General features: G+C 40.0%; 1 long non-coding RNA gene across 1 annotated transcript; it reads right to left on the reverse strand.

Annotated features, from left to right (window-relative positions):
• Positions 1-2,884: 2,884 nt before the first annotated feature.
• Positions 2,885-11,647, reverse strand: LOC124982171 (uncharacterized). Its single transcript, XR_007108211.1, has 3 exons — positions 11,495-11,647; positions 3,579-3,648; positions 2,885-3,004 (listed from the first exon to the last, which is right to left on the reverse strand). It is a non-coding gene; the product is annotated as an uncharacterized LOC124982171 (long non-coding RNA).
• Positions 11,648-13,109: the final 1,462 nt, after the last annotated feature.

Here is a 13,109-nt window from a genome sequence, read left to right on the forward strand (position 1 = left end):
TGAACAACCTGATGAATTTTTATAGCACAAATGTACCCAAATAATTAGCTACCTGTTCTATGCAGTGCAACATTGAGAACACCCCAGAAGCCTCTGCTTGCCACCCACCCCTGACAATGGTTTTGTTTTGTTCACTCCATTCAGAACCTGGCATAGATGTCTAATAAATTTATGACTTGGATATGAGGTGTCCCCCCAAATTTATTTATTTAGTCATATTTATTAGTGCCTACCCTATGCTAGGCACTATTCTGAGTACTGGATACACAAAGAAAAATAAGATATTCTCCCTTTCTGTAAAGACTATCAGTTAAGTTGGTCAAGAGAACTTCTAAGTAGAACATCCTCAGAGAGAGATTGGGAAAATACATAGCTGGGGTCCTGTAGAGAATGGGCTACTCTGAGGGATATCAGCTGCAGCTAGGCAGAAGTAAGGAATGCAGCCTGGAGACCTGGGGAATTTCTCTGGAGTCTCAATGTTTGGCTCTATGGTCAACTCTCTCTATGAAGGTAACCAACTTGGTTAGCATTTACTGACTTCTCACATTTCGTAGTAAAAATGGTTTACCTTTTGGTGGGGTTCCTAACAGAATCATTGAATGTTAAAAGCTGAAAGGGCTCTTCATTAATCATCACATCTAAACCCGCATTATATAAGTTAGGAATTGTTTCAGTCACCTTTTGCATCACTGTGACTAAAACGTCTGAAGAGAACAACTTAGCAGAGAAAAGATTTATTTGGAGTTCATGATTTCAGAGATCTCAGACCATAAAAACTTCTGACTCCATTGCTCTGCTGTCATGGGGGAAGGGTCCAGGGAAGGAAAGCTGTTTGACTCAGGACAGGGTCAAGGAGCAGAGAGGGACTGGGGTGGGTGGGAGGAAGGGGCCCCAGGGAAGATGCACCCTTCCAGGGCAAGACCTACCTCCTCTAGTCATGTGCCACCTGCCTATAGTTTCTACCCAGTCAGTCCATTCAAACAAGGATGAACTGGTTAGGTTATAACTCTCACAATCTATCATTCCACCTCTGAATATTTCTGCACTAACAGGAGCTTTAGGGGTACACCTCATATCCAAGCCATAACAGGAATATTTTGATTGAAAATAACAGAAAATCCAATCCCAAATAGGTTATACAAAAAGAGAAGTTACTGGCTCATATAACTGAAAAAAAAAAACAGGTTTTTCTCTGCCTTCTACACTACCTGTTGTATCATGAGGCTGGCTTCTCTGTGGTCTCAAGGTGACTGCCAGCATCATTCATGGATTTAGGTTTTTTCATTGTGTCTGTATGAAAAAGAATATCTCTGAAGAGAGCATCCATAGAAGAAGTTTCTTTCCTTGAAACATCTAGCAAATGTCACCTATCTTGCATTTCATTGGCCTGGAGGGAGATCCATCTTTGATGAAATCACTGTGGCGAGGATAAAGCCAAAAGGATGTGATACGATGAGTAGGGTCAGATCTCCCTAAAGGGCATAGACAGTTTGTGCAAGGAATGGATACCTGGTGAAAACTGGGATCTTCCTATTGAGAAAAAGGAAGAACAGACACTGACCAGAAGAAAAGAACCAGCATCTGCTGTACTTGTGTCTGTCTCATCTTTATTGTCTAGAACCTGAACTCTATGCTTTGTGCAGCCTATTGCTATTTTACCTGTAATAGGCAATTCATTGACTAATTGTTTTGGTAAGTAATGCCCCAGATGCCCTGAAACCAGAGGTTTAGTATGAGATAGAAGGCAAACAGTTATAGTGGAAGGTAGTGTATAATAATACCATTAAAAAGAAATAAGCAGGGTGATTTTCCCTGTGGAAAAACCTCCCCCCTTGGAGCTTGATGCTTCCTTCCTTAAGTAGATTTGCAGGTCACTTTTTTGGTTGTGTGCTGAGTATCTTCACTCTGTGTATGGCAGATTTCACAGAAATAGCACATTGCAAAATCTTTCCTTAAAGTTAACATGTAAGATGAACTCATATGGAGAAAATTCAAGTCTTTTTTGTTCAATACTCTTCCCACATTCTTCAGAGAAACTAAAGACTTAACTGAGTGGTACATTATTCAAAGCTAAGCTTCAAAATGTGCCCTTGAGCCTCCAGGAAATATTCCTGAAATATTTTTCCCTACATGGGATAATGTCTAGTGAGACCCTTTCTTCCTTTCTCAGTCCTAAGTAGTTTTTTCCCCACATTTCTCTGCTTAGCACCAAAGAAGGGGCATAATTCTTTTGTTCTGAACTTAATGGGTTATGTTTCTTAAAATGCCTAGGCTATTGCCTACTGCAAAACAAACAAGTCCTTAGAAAATGCTAGTTGAATGTAAGTCTACATATACAAAGGATTATCATGTCTGTCTTCTGCTTAATATCTGATATCAATATCTGATGCAATATCTGATATGAAAGTATTCCTGTCTAAAGATTTCATCCCCCTGAGTATTTAAATGAAAGTTACCTTTTCCTCTTTGTCTTCATTTTCTTGGGCACCTAATATTACCATACTCATTAAAGACTGCAAGCTTGAAGTTACAGGGGCCGGGCATACAAACAAATGAGAACTAAAGCAGATATGGTCAGCCTCCCATGGGAATCTCATACCAATTTTGACATTATAGCCATTAATATTTTTGCATTTCCTTCAAACAATTCAACACAATTATGAGAAATGTTTGACTTACTGAAAATTTTGTGGAGTGACTGAAAGGATCATTTGAACACCAAGAGCAGAAACAATCAAATTCTCCATTTTCTCCCAGCCACCTTGCCTACATTCTCTTTCTCACACAGTCTTTATAGGTGTCTTAGTCTGTTTCTGTTACTATAACAGAATACCAGAGACTGGAAACTTTATAAAGAAAAGAAATTTATTTTTCACAGTTCTGGATGATGGAACTTGCAATATCAAGGTGCAGGCAAGGCAGGTTTGGCTATCTGGGGTGGGCTGTTCTCTTCTTCCAGGATGGTGCCTTGATGCTGCATCCTCTGGAGGGGAGGAGCACTGTTCTTAAATAGCAGAAGGTAGAAAAGCAAAAGGCATGAACTTCTTCCTTTAAGACTTTTTATAAGGATACCCAATCCCAAACAGAGTCCTGGTGATGCAATCACTTCACAAAGACAACACCTTCCAACACGGTTGTGTTGGATTAAGTTTCAGCATGAATTCTGAAGGGAACAATAACATTCAAACCATAACAATATTGAAGTAGCAATTTCAGAAGGAAAAAAAAAAAAGCAGAACATGACTTTGTGAGGTGCAAGTGCCAATTTTTGTTTAGCCAGATCCCACCCACTAGGAATACATTTTGAGTACTCCCTACGTCTACCATGTTGAGAGCCAGAGACTATAGGGAAGAACTACTATAGGTAGTTCACCCACCTGAGGCTTCTCCTTTGCAGGTGCAGAATTTATGTATGGAGTGAGACCTTTCTGTGCAGGATGCAAGAAGTATTTCAAAGACCCTAGAATGGAAATTTTGCCTACCTCCAAGTCCATTTAGAATGATTTGCCTCAAGATAGTTATAAACCTCTAGTCCTCTGAGGTTCACTAAACACTTGACCGACAGAGGGTAGACTCACCTCACATTTGAGAATGCAGTGATAATTTCTGAGAGACAGAGAGATTGAAGGCCTGAGGAGCATTTGTTCTCTGTGGACAGACAACAGACATTTTTTTTTTTTTTTTTAATGGCAAGTCAGGTTAAAGGCATTTAAAAATAATGAATAAAAATTTTAAAAAATTCTTCATAAAAGCATCAATTTGCTAATTAATTAAAAAAAAAAAGAAAGAAATATCAGGCCAAAATCCAGAGATCATCCTAGAGTCTGAACTGCTTTTGTTTTGACAGTGTTTGCCAAATTTATCTGAGAAACTAAGCAGTGTTTTTTACAGACTCTCAGCGTGAGAGGGACAGAATCCAAAGTCCCTTTAAAGGTGAAGATTTAATGGAAGATTCTACATTAAATGAAGTCCACCCTCCAGAAGTTTGAGGGGACTTGACTTAGAAGGTACAAGGGAGAAAAACAAAATTCATAGGAAGTTGTAATAATAGACCGTCTCCCTCACAGGTCAAAAAACTTGGGTGGTCTAAGAAACCTTAAACTCTAAATGAAGTTTAAAGTGGTACTAGATAGAAATGTATTTACGTACTTAAAAGAAGCAAATACAATTTATCCTCAAGGGCAACTTCATCTTAGGCTACAGAGCATCTCCACAAACAATATTCTAAACCAAAGAGCTCCATATAATTAAAAGATATTCAAGCACATGAGGAAACCAATAGAAACAACAGAGACAAAAAATCCATGCAAACTTTAGATTATTGACTTAGTAGTTATAAATTATAAAATATCTTTATTTAAAGAAATAAAACACATTTAGAAATATCTGCAAGAAATTTATAAACTATAAAAAGTGTCAGTGGATTTTAAAAATAACCAAGTTTAAGAGGTCTTAACCTAAACTACAAACTCAGAGAATGATGAAGAAAAATGAAAAAAAAAATTAATGAAAGAGAAAAATAAAATTTCCTAAATGGGACACAAAGTAAAAGAAGATGGAAAATATGACAGAGAAGATGAGACATGACAGATAGTGTTAAATAGGAATTCTAGAAGCTGGGGGAACAAGCCAGCAGAAGCAATATTTGGACATTTTCAGAACTGACCTAGACACTTATCCAGAGATTCAGGAAACCCACCAGATTCCAAGAAGAAAGAGAAAAACCATCTTAGACATATAGAAAAATAACAAAAACTAAGAATGAAGAGAAAAATCTTAAAAGCTGCTGAGGGTGGGGGAGAAAGAAAAAAAGAAGAAAAGGAAGGAGGAAAATGTTGCCTTCAAAGGAGCAGTTAGCTACATTGACAGAAGATTTTTAATAGCAATGATGGAAGCTAGGCAGTTATATGACATCTTTAATGTACTGAAAAAATAATTTGCTAATGTTAGGTTTGGATATGAGGTGTTCCCCAAAAGATCCTGTGTCAATGCAGGAAGTGAACTGATTTGACTTGAGAACTGTAACCTAATCAGTGGATTAATCTATTTGATGGGTTAACAATTTGAAAGGACTAATTGGGTGGTGACTGTAGGAAGGTGGGGTGTGACTGGAGGAGGTAGGTCACTGGGGGCATGTCCTTGGGGATTATATAGTATCCCCCTGGCTCCTCCTTTCTCTTTGCTTCCTGGTTGCCATGTCCTGAGTTGCATTCTTCTGCCGTGCCCTCCTGCCATGATGTTCTTCCCCATGTGGTACCCAGAGCAATGGAAACTGCTGACTATGAACTGAAATCTCTGAAACCATGAGCCCAAAATAAACTTTTCCTCCTCTAAGTTACTTTTTTTTTTTTTAAACATTTTTGGTTGTGGTTGGACCCAATACCTTTATTTTGTTCATTTATTTTTATGTGATGCTAAGGAGAGAACCTAGTGTATCACATGAGCTAGGCAAGCGCTCCACCACTGAGCTACAACCCCAGCCCCTCTAAGTTGTTCTTGTCAAGTATTTTTGTTACATCAACAAAAACTGGCTAACACAAAGAATAGGGACAAAATAAACAAATGGTCCAGATAAATAAAAATTGTAATTTTCATCACTAATAAAACCTGTCAAAGGAAGTGATAAGGAATATACCTGAGGCAGAACGTAGTTCTAAATGAAATATTTGAGGTATGAAAAAAAAAGTGAAAAGCAAAGAAAATAGTAAATGCAAATAAATATTGACAGTATATATAAATACACTAATAATTTTGGTTGTGTTTTAAAACTTGAATTAAAATAAATAAAAATAATAATTGATAAGTAGTTAAGGGGGAAGGGACTTCAAGTATGCTAAGATCTTTGACTAGGAGATAGTACAGACATTGATTAACTTTGATACATTAAGTAGGCAAGTTGGAATTTTTAGGATAACCATTAAAAGAACAGAAATGATGTATAATTTCCAAAATAGTAGTTATGGGATAAGGATAGAATGATTAAAAACTGTTTAAACAAACAAGAAGGATGTAACAGTATAAGCATCCCAAACTACACCATTTCCACTTATTTTTGAGAAATGTGCAAGACATGGAATCAGGAGTTTGCCCAATCAAACTATCCCATCATGGCCCACATCCCTGCCCTCTGTTCTGAGAAGGTAGAAATCCGTGATCAAGTTACACTAACTAGATTCTCTCGAAAAAATGCAAAAACATGAACAGAGATGATAAGTTAGTAGCTTTGAAACATGACAGCAGCAGCCCAGAAAAAATAGCGATGAACTCTGGCCCCTAGAGGAACCCTGGCTTCCTGTTCCCCTCTATTTCCCAAGACCTGGGTGTTCGGCTCTTCCTTTGAGTCTTCAAGCTCTCCCATGTACTTCCAAAACATTTTACTACCAATCTTTTCCCCTAACATTCTTTCTTTTTTTTTCTTGCTTAGTCAGCCTTTGGTTTGTTTGAAACAAACAAACAAACAAGCAAAAACTGATGCCAAGTCCTATTGTGACTCATACCAGAAGTATTTTCACTCTCCTTCACAAAAATCCAAATATTTGCATGGATGATGAGGTTTTCTTACCAACAACTGAACCTGAAATGCAACTGGATTCTTTGCCTTGTATCGAATATGAGAAATGAGGATCCCAACACTGTCATTCAGATAGGGTGAGCCACCCACTGAGGGCCTTACTTTACACCCACAATGAGACTCTCTTAACCACTTGGTACATCATCTCAAACACATTCAATCCACACACATTAATGAGAAAATTGATGTTTAACTGAAGATCCTAGGGAGTCTTGAAAAAGCCCATTCTAAACACATCACCAAGCAGAAACTTTACTTATATCCCCATCAGTCATCATCAGTCATTTTTCTCTTCCTACTAGAACCCACCTCTTCCAGTTACCTCTTGTATTCTTTCTTTTCTTCCACACAACTTAAAAACTCATTGTCATCTTAAGAAATTGACCTTATATATTCCATTCAGTGAAACAAACCCCTGGTAGTTATCAGAATAACATGTCCCTTGAAGTTGAGGATGTTGGTTACCTTTACCACCCTGTCTGATCTGTCCTTTAGTAAACTATATGTCCCCTCAAGGTGGAAACTCCATAGCACTCCCCACACCTTCAATAGTGCCTGATACAATGGCTTTCAACAAAGAGTAACTGAATGAATTGTGTAAATCTTTGTACATCTTATAGAGCCTGGAAATGTGTTTTGCATGAAATATATACATGATAGATGGTCCTAGAGTAGATGGTAGATGAAGGACTGTCATGTTCCCAAGGTGATTTTGAGCTCAGCAGTTGGAACTGAGAAAATGTTGCTTGGTGGGTGAGACTTGAACTGAGGTGAACCTTCCTCAAATGTCCTCCTTGAAACTAGCCTTATGAGGTTTCCCCCCTCTGCCCCATGAGGGACCAGATGCTGAGATGAGGCCCATACCTTGCCTTGACATGCTGTGAGTCACAGTGGTCTCTCTCCCTGCTTCTCAGCATTGTCCAGGTCCTTGGGAGGTAGACGATGCTAAGAGGAGGCCCTTAGGATCTCTACTAGAATTGACTGCTGCAACATCTTGCCTTTGATCAAATCCAAGCAATAACAGTGTGACGCTGAGACCATCCATTATATATATATATACACCAAGCACTGTCTAAACTTTTTCTGTATGTCAGCTCACTGAAGAATCACAAGAATTCAAGGAGATTAGGTATTGTTATCCCTATTTTACAAAATAGAGAATTGAGGCACCAAGTGGTTGAGTGCCTGAGGTCATTTAGAAGATCTGGGGTCTACACACCCTGACTGACTGGTTTCAGAATCTATGACTTTCATGCCAACATGTATTTCCCAAAGCAGAAACTAAGGTGCTAGCATCAGACATGTCCAAGTTTAAAAGTAGATCTTCCAAATCTTCTATCACTTTTAATCTCCACTTTCTTAATCTCCAAAATCCATCTTAATAAAAACAAATGAGATAATACACAAATGGGCCCAGCACAGTGTTGGTCTGATAGTATGAGCAAAAAAGAAAAAAAACAAACAAACCATAATTTGTATAATTAATGTGTTAATAGATAAAATAAATTTTAAATCATTATTGCCTTAAAAGCAGAATTCACAGTGTAAATTCACAATATAAAACCAAAATATCTGATTAACTAGGGTTGCTGGATAAAATACAAGATGTGGTTAGATTTTAATTTCAGATAAACAATTAAATTTTTAAATTAAAAATTTGTTTTAATGTTTTAGTATAAATATGGCAGTAGTTAGGGTTCTCCAAAGAAATATGTATCTATCTTCTATCTATCATCACCATTTATTTCTACCCTCTATCATAATAATCTGGCTCCTGTGTATGGAGGTTGAGAAGTTCCAAGATCTACAGTCTAAGAACCTGAGAATCAGGAGAGCTGATGCTGAAATTCCAGTCTGAGTTTGAAGGCAGAAGATGGATGTTCTTGCTCAAAAATGATCAGTCAGAGAGAGCGTGAATTCTCACTTGCTTGAGCTTTTGTTCTATGCAAGTCTTTGATGATTTGTATGAGTCCCATCTACACTGGGAAGGGAGGTGGTGGAAACTTTAACAGGTGGGCCCCAGTGGGAGGACCTAGGGTCATTGGGGCATGCTCCCATAGGGGATTGTGAGACCTTGATCCCTTCCTCTCTTGCTTCCTAGTCATGTGGTGAGCAGTTTTTCTCTGCCACACTCTTCTCCCATAATGTGCCTCATCACAGGCCCAAAGCATGGGACTAACTCTTCATGAACTGAAACCTCTAAAATGGTGAACCAGAATAAAATTTTCTTTTAATAAGTTAATTATCTGAAGTATCTTGTTACAGTGATGAGAAGCTGACAAATACATTTAATGAAGTGAGAGGTAGCTCAAGATTTACATGAATGATGAAGAAGCAATGAGGATGAATTCACCCCGAGTTCTTTTTAAAAGACCATTTCACAAGCTTAGGCACATTCCTTCTCCTACCCTCGAACCTTTTATTTGCTTGGCAAATTGTGTGTTTGTGTGTGTGTGTGTATGCATCTGTGTGCAGCTTGTGCATATATGTGCATATTTGTGTGTGTTCGTATAAGATAACAAGAGTTTTCCTGACCTTTTGATCTTTGCTTTGTTTGGGAACGGGGGTTCTGTGCCTCTTTTTCAGTCACTGCAGAAGACAGTTGAGTATTACATGTTCCAAAGAAAGTAAATGCCTTCCCTGACTCACTTATTCAGTCTTCTGGAGGAGGGAAAATAAAAGGAATGCCAGAGTTGCCTGAGAGCTGAAAGTAGAAGCAAAGGTTATCTAAGGGCCACTGTCTGAGATAAGCCCATTTTCCTCTGGGGCTTCATCTTTTTCAAAGTCTCTTGATGGGAAGATTATCACCCCTTTTGTTTTTTGCCTGCAGTCAGTGTGTAAGATAACTCTGCTCCACTCATTTTCAATCTCAGCTCCAGCACCCGATTGCAGAGAGTCCTCTTTGGTGAGGTCAGGGTTGTACAGATAGGGAAATTAAGCATAGGTCCCAGAGCTGGGCCTAGAGTCCACAAAGAGGCTTGCTCTTCAGATCCCTCCAGGCATTTGCCATCCACATTGCTCATGGGGCAGAAGTACAATATAGTGATTAGTGTCCCCAACTCCATCGTCCCTTAATGTGTGACTTTGGGCAAGTTGTTTTAGTCAGCTTTTCACTGCTGCAACTAGAAGATCCAACCAGAACAATTTTAGAAGAGGAAAAGTTTATTTGGGGGCTCACAGTTTCAGAGGTCTCAATCTAGACAGCAGACTCTATTCTATGGGGCCTGAGGTAAGACTGAACATCATGGTAGAAGAGTGTGGCAGAGAGAAGCAGCTCACCCGACGATCAGAAAGCAGAGAAGGAGACGCCACTCACTAGATAGAAAATACTATATCCCAAAGCCACATTCCCAATGCCCACCTTCTCCAGTCACGCCCTACCTGTCTTCAGTTACCAGTTAATCCCTATCAGGTGATTAATTCACTGATTGTATTAAGGCTTTCCTAACCCAATCATTTCTCCTCTAAACCTTCTTGCATTGTCTTACACCCAAACCACAACACAAGTCATTTAAGTTCTGGGAAGCCTTGATGTCCTTCCCTGGATCAGGGGTAACATGGTCAAACACCATATAAGGAATAATTCAAGTGCCTGGAGTACCTAATTAGCCTAATACCTGCCTCAGAGTTTAACTGGTTGCTACTATTATTATAGATTTGATAAGCTTTCAGTGAGAAACAAGAAGTCAGCAGCATGTCTGGTGTCATTCACTTCTCAAGTAGCACAGGACAGAATGTAGACCAGGAGCACCAGGGCAACCCAGAGAAACTGAGGCCATTGAGAGGAGGAGGAGCCTTAGAAACCCAGGGGACTGTGAACAAATTCTTCAGGTGTTCCTGAGGATGTTGTCTGTTTCTAGAGCAAAATCCTCCAGGGCTTTACTAATCAAAGTACTGTGTGCACCTGTGTACTGGTGTCTCCTGGGAACTAGTTAGAAATGCTGACTTTCAGGCCCTGCCCTGGGCCTCCTGCAACAAGATGCTCAGGTGATTCATGTGCATGTTGGAGCTTGAGAAACCCTCTGCTGGGCTTGGTGGGTAGCTCAGTGGTAGCCTGCTTGCCTAGCGTGCCCATGGCCCTGGGTTCAATCCCCGGCATTAGAGAGAGAGAAGCCCTCTGCTGGGAGCTGAGGAAGACTGTAGCACAACTTTCCTACTAACGAAGGGCAGGAGAACCTCAGAACCCTCACCCTCTGAGGAGTGACTAAGAGGAGGTAATGGTCAAAGAAGAATCCTCTAGGCTGGCTGTTCCCTACTCACATGGCCCCTGTCCAGGAAGGCCATTAACAGGGAAAAAGAAATGGACTTGAGGCCTCAGAAAAGCAGTGGAAACACTTTCTGGAAGCAAATTACCATCTCTGTACAGGGTGAGTTTGCAAAGTGCACAGAGGTGTGTGTGTGTGTGTGTGTGTGTGTGTGTGTTGTGTGAACAATCCTTCCCACAACATTCATGGCCAGGAAAAACAATGTCTAGTTTTCCTTTATGAACAGAATGAATGTGCCTGCATAAAAGGGAAACATTATTTAATTAAGATCTCATCTGAGAATACAAAAACCTCTCAGAAAAAAAGGGGGAACATTTCTAAAGATATGTAAGAGATTTTTTTTCTATTCTGTGATATATAATTGTTCTCTGAAACCACTTTTCCTTTCTCTGTGCCCTTTCACCAACAGATCTTCCTCCGTTATGTTTTTTAACACAGAACATAAGTTTCCAGTTGACACAGTCTGTGTTCAGCTCTTTAACTGAACATTGCACAAGTCAAAGCATGTCTGTCAGTGAGAGGACACTGTGACATGAACCCGTATCTGCTCTCCCTCCCCTTGTGGACAAATGAGGCAGGGGACACCAGAGTGTTCTGCTGTCACATTGCACCAGCCTGACTTCTCCCAGATGCTTCTTTTCCTCAGAATTCCACTCACCCCTGGGTCTGGGGCTAGCCCTCTCTCTTGTCAGTGGAGACCCCTGTCCATCAGCACTTCTCACCGATCTGTCCCCTTTCAGTCAGGAATGTTTTTCCGATAAAGAACAGGAGTGGAATGTGGGCTCTCAGTCCAAGTTGCCCAGGGACAGCTTTTATCGTGTGGTGGGGCATGGGCAGGCGTGCTGCTCAGCTCCCTGGGAACACTGAAAACAAAGATGACACTGAGCTCAGGAAAAGAATGTGCCAATGATGTTTTCTCCAAGCTACCTTTGACCTGGAACTGCAAACAGTCATTTCTTTCCCTGCCTCCTCCACCTATGGGAATGACCTCATGGGATTGCAGTTTACTTAACAGTTCTGTTTAGCAAGCCATGAAGGGACTGGCCTGTTCCAGCCAACCAGTCCTCCTTCAGAGGCCCTGGATTCCTTTGTCCTTCTCCCTTAGCCTCCCTGAGACTTCCTCCCACACAGTCAGAATAGAGAAAACAGGAAGGATGCCACCCAAGTGCCCAGGTCCACAAACTCCTCCCCTAGCACCTGAAATTCTGCTTCACAAACTCCTTTCTTGAGTCCTGCACAATTTTTTATCATTCAGTGTTTCCTAATAAAATTGTGCAAGTACCCTTGGGAAGGGAAATGACTCAAGACTTTATTTTATCATTTCATAGAGTCTAAGAATGCGCACAAGTCAAAGCATTGGAGGAGCCAGAGGTGACTGGAGAATGAAGAAATGAACTTTGGGTGAAAACAGAAAGATTGGTTATTCCCTGCAAACCACTAAATGGAACGAAGCAATGAGCAAGGAACAACAAGAGGGTTCTATCTGGCAGGTTTTGCCTCAACTCAGAATAAAATTAAAGGTCAGAATCATGGAAACCCCAAACATTGATTTATTCAAGTTTTATGAGCCAGGCACTATGGTGCAAGTCTATAATCCCAGCTGCTTGGGAGGCTGAGGCAAGAGGATTGTGTGAGTTCAAAGCCAGCCTCAACAATGGCGAGGTACTAAGCCACTCAGTGAGACCCTGTATCTAAATAAAATACAAAATTGGTCTAGGCATGTGGCTTAGTGGTTGAGTGCCCCTGAGTTCAATCCCCAGTACTTAAAAAAAAAAAAAAATTATGAGCAGGAGGAGAAATGAACATGGGAGACAAGTATACATTAATGCTCTAGGTTTTGGTCTCTTTCTTCCTTTTTTACAAATTATTTTTAGTTACCTAAGTGATATATAAAAACATTCCCCCACTTAAAATATTTCTCACCTTCCAGAGAATTTGGAAACCATCTTTAATTACTGCTACCTGATACACGAGTCATGGTTCCCAATAGCCCTCTCCACTGCTGTGAGCAATTTAAAGTAGATTTTTTTTTTTTTTTACCAAACTTTCTTCTATGTGTGTTTACATTTACATATCGTACAGATGCTGACTTCTCTGTTCCCATAGGAGCTGAACATTCTTGTGGAGTCATATCCTATATAATGTCCTGCAATTTGCTCTCTTCACTCAATTCTTTCTGTGTCCATTCACAGAGGACTACCTCTGTCTTTTTACAACTGCTGAGTAGAACTGCTAGGCTTGGCTTATTCATCCATTACCCTCTGCTGGGCACA

Source organism: Sciurus carolinensis, chromosome 4 (assembly GCF_902686445.1).
Source record: "Sciurus carolinensis chromosome 4, mSciCar1.2, whole genome shotgun sequence".
Taxonomy (NCBI): domain Eukaryota; kingdom Metazoa; phylum Chordata; class Mammalia; order Rodentia; family Sciuridae; genus Sciurus; species Sciurus carolinensis.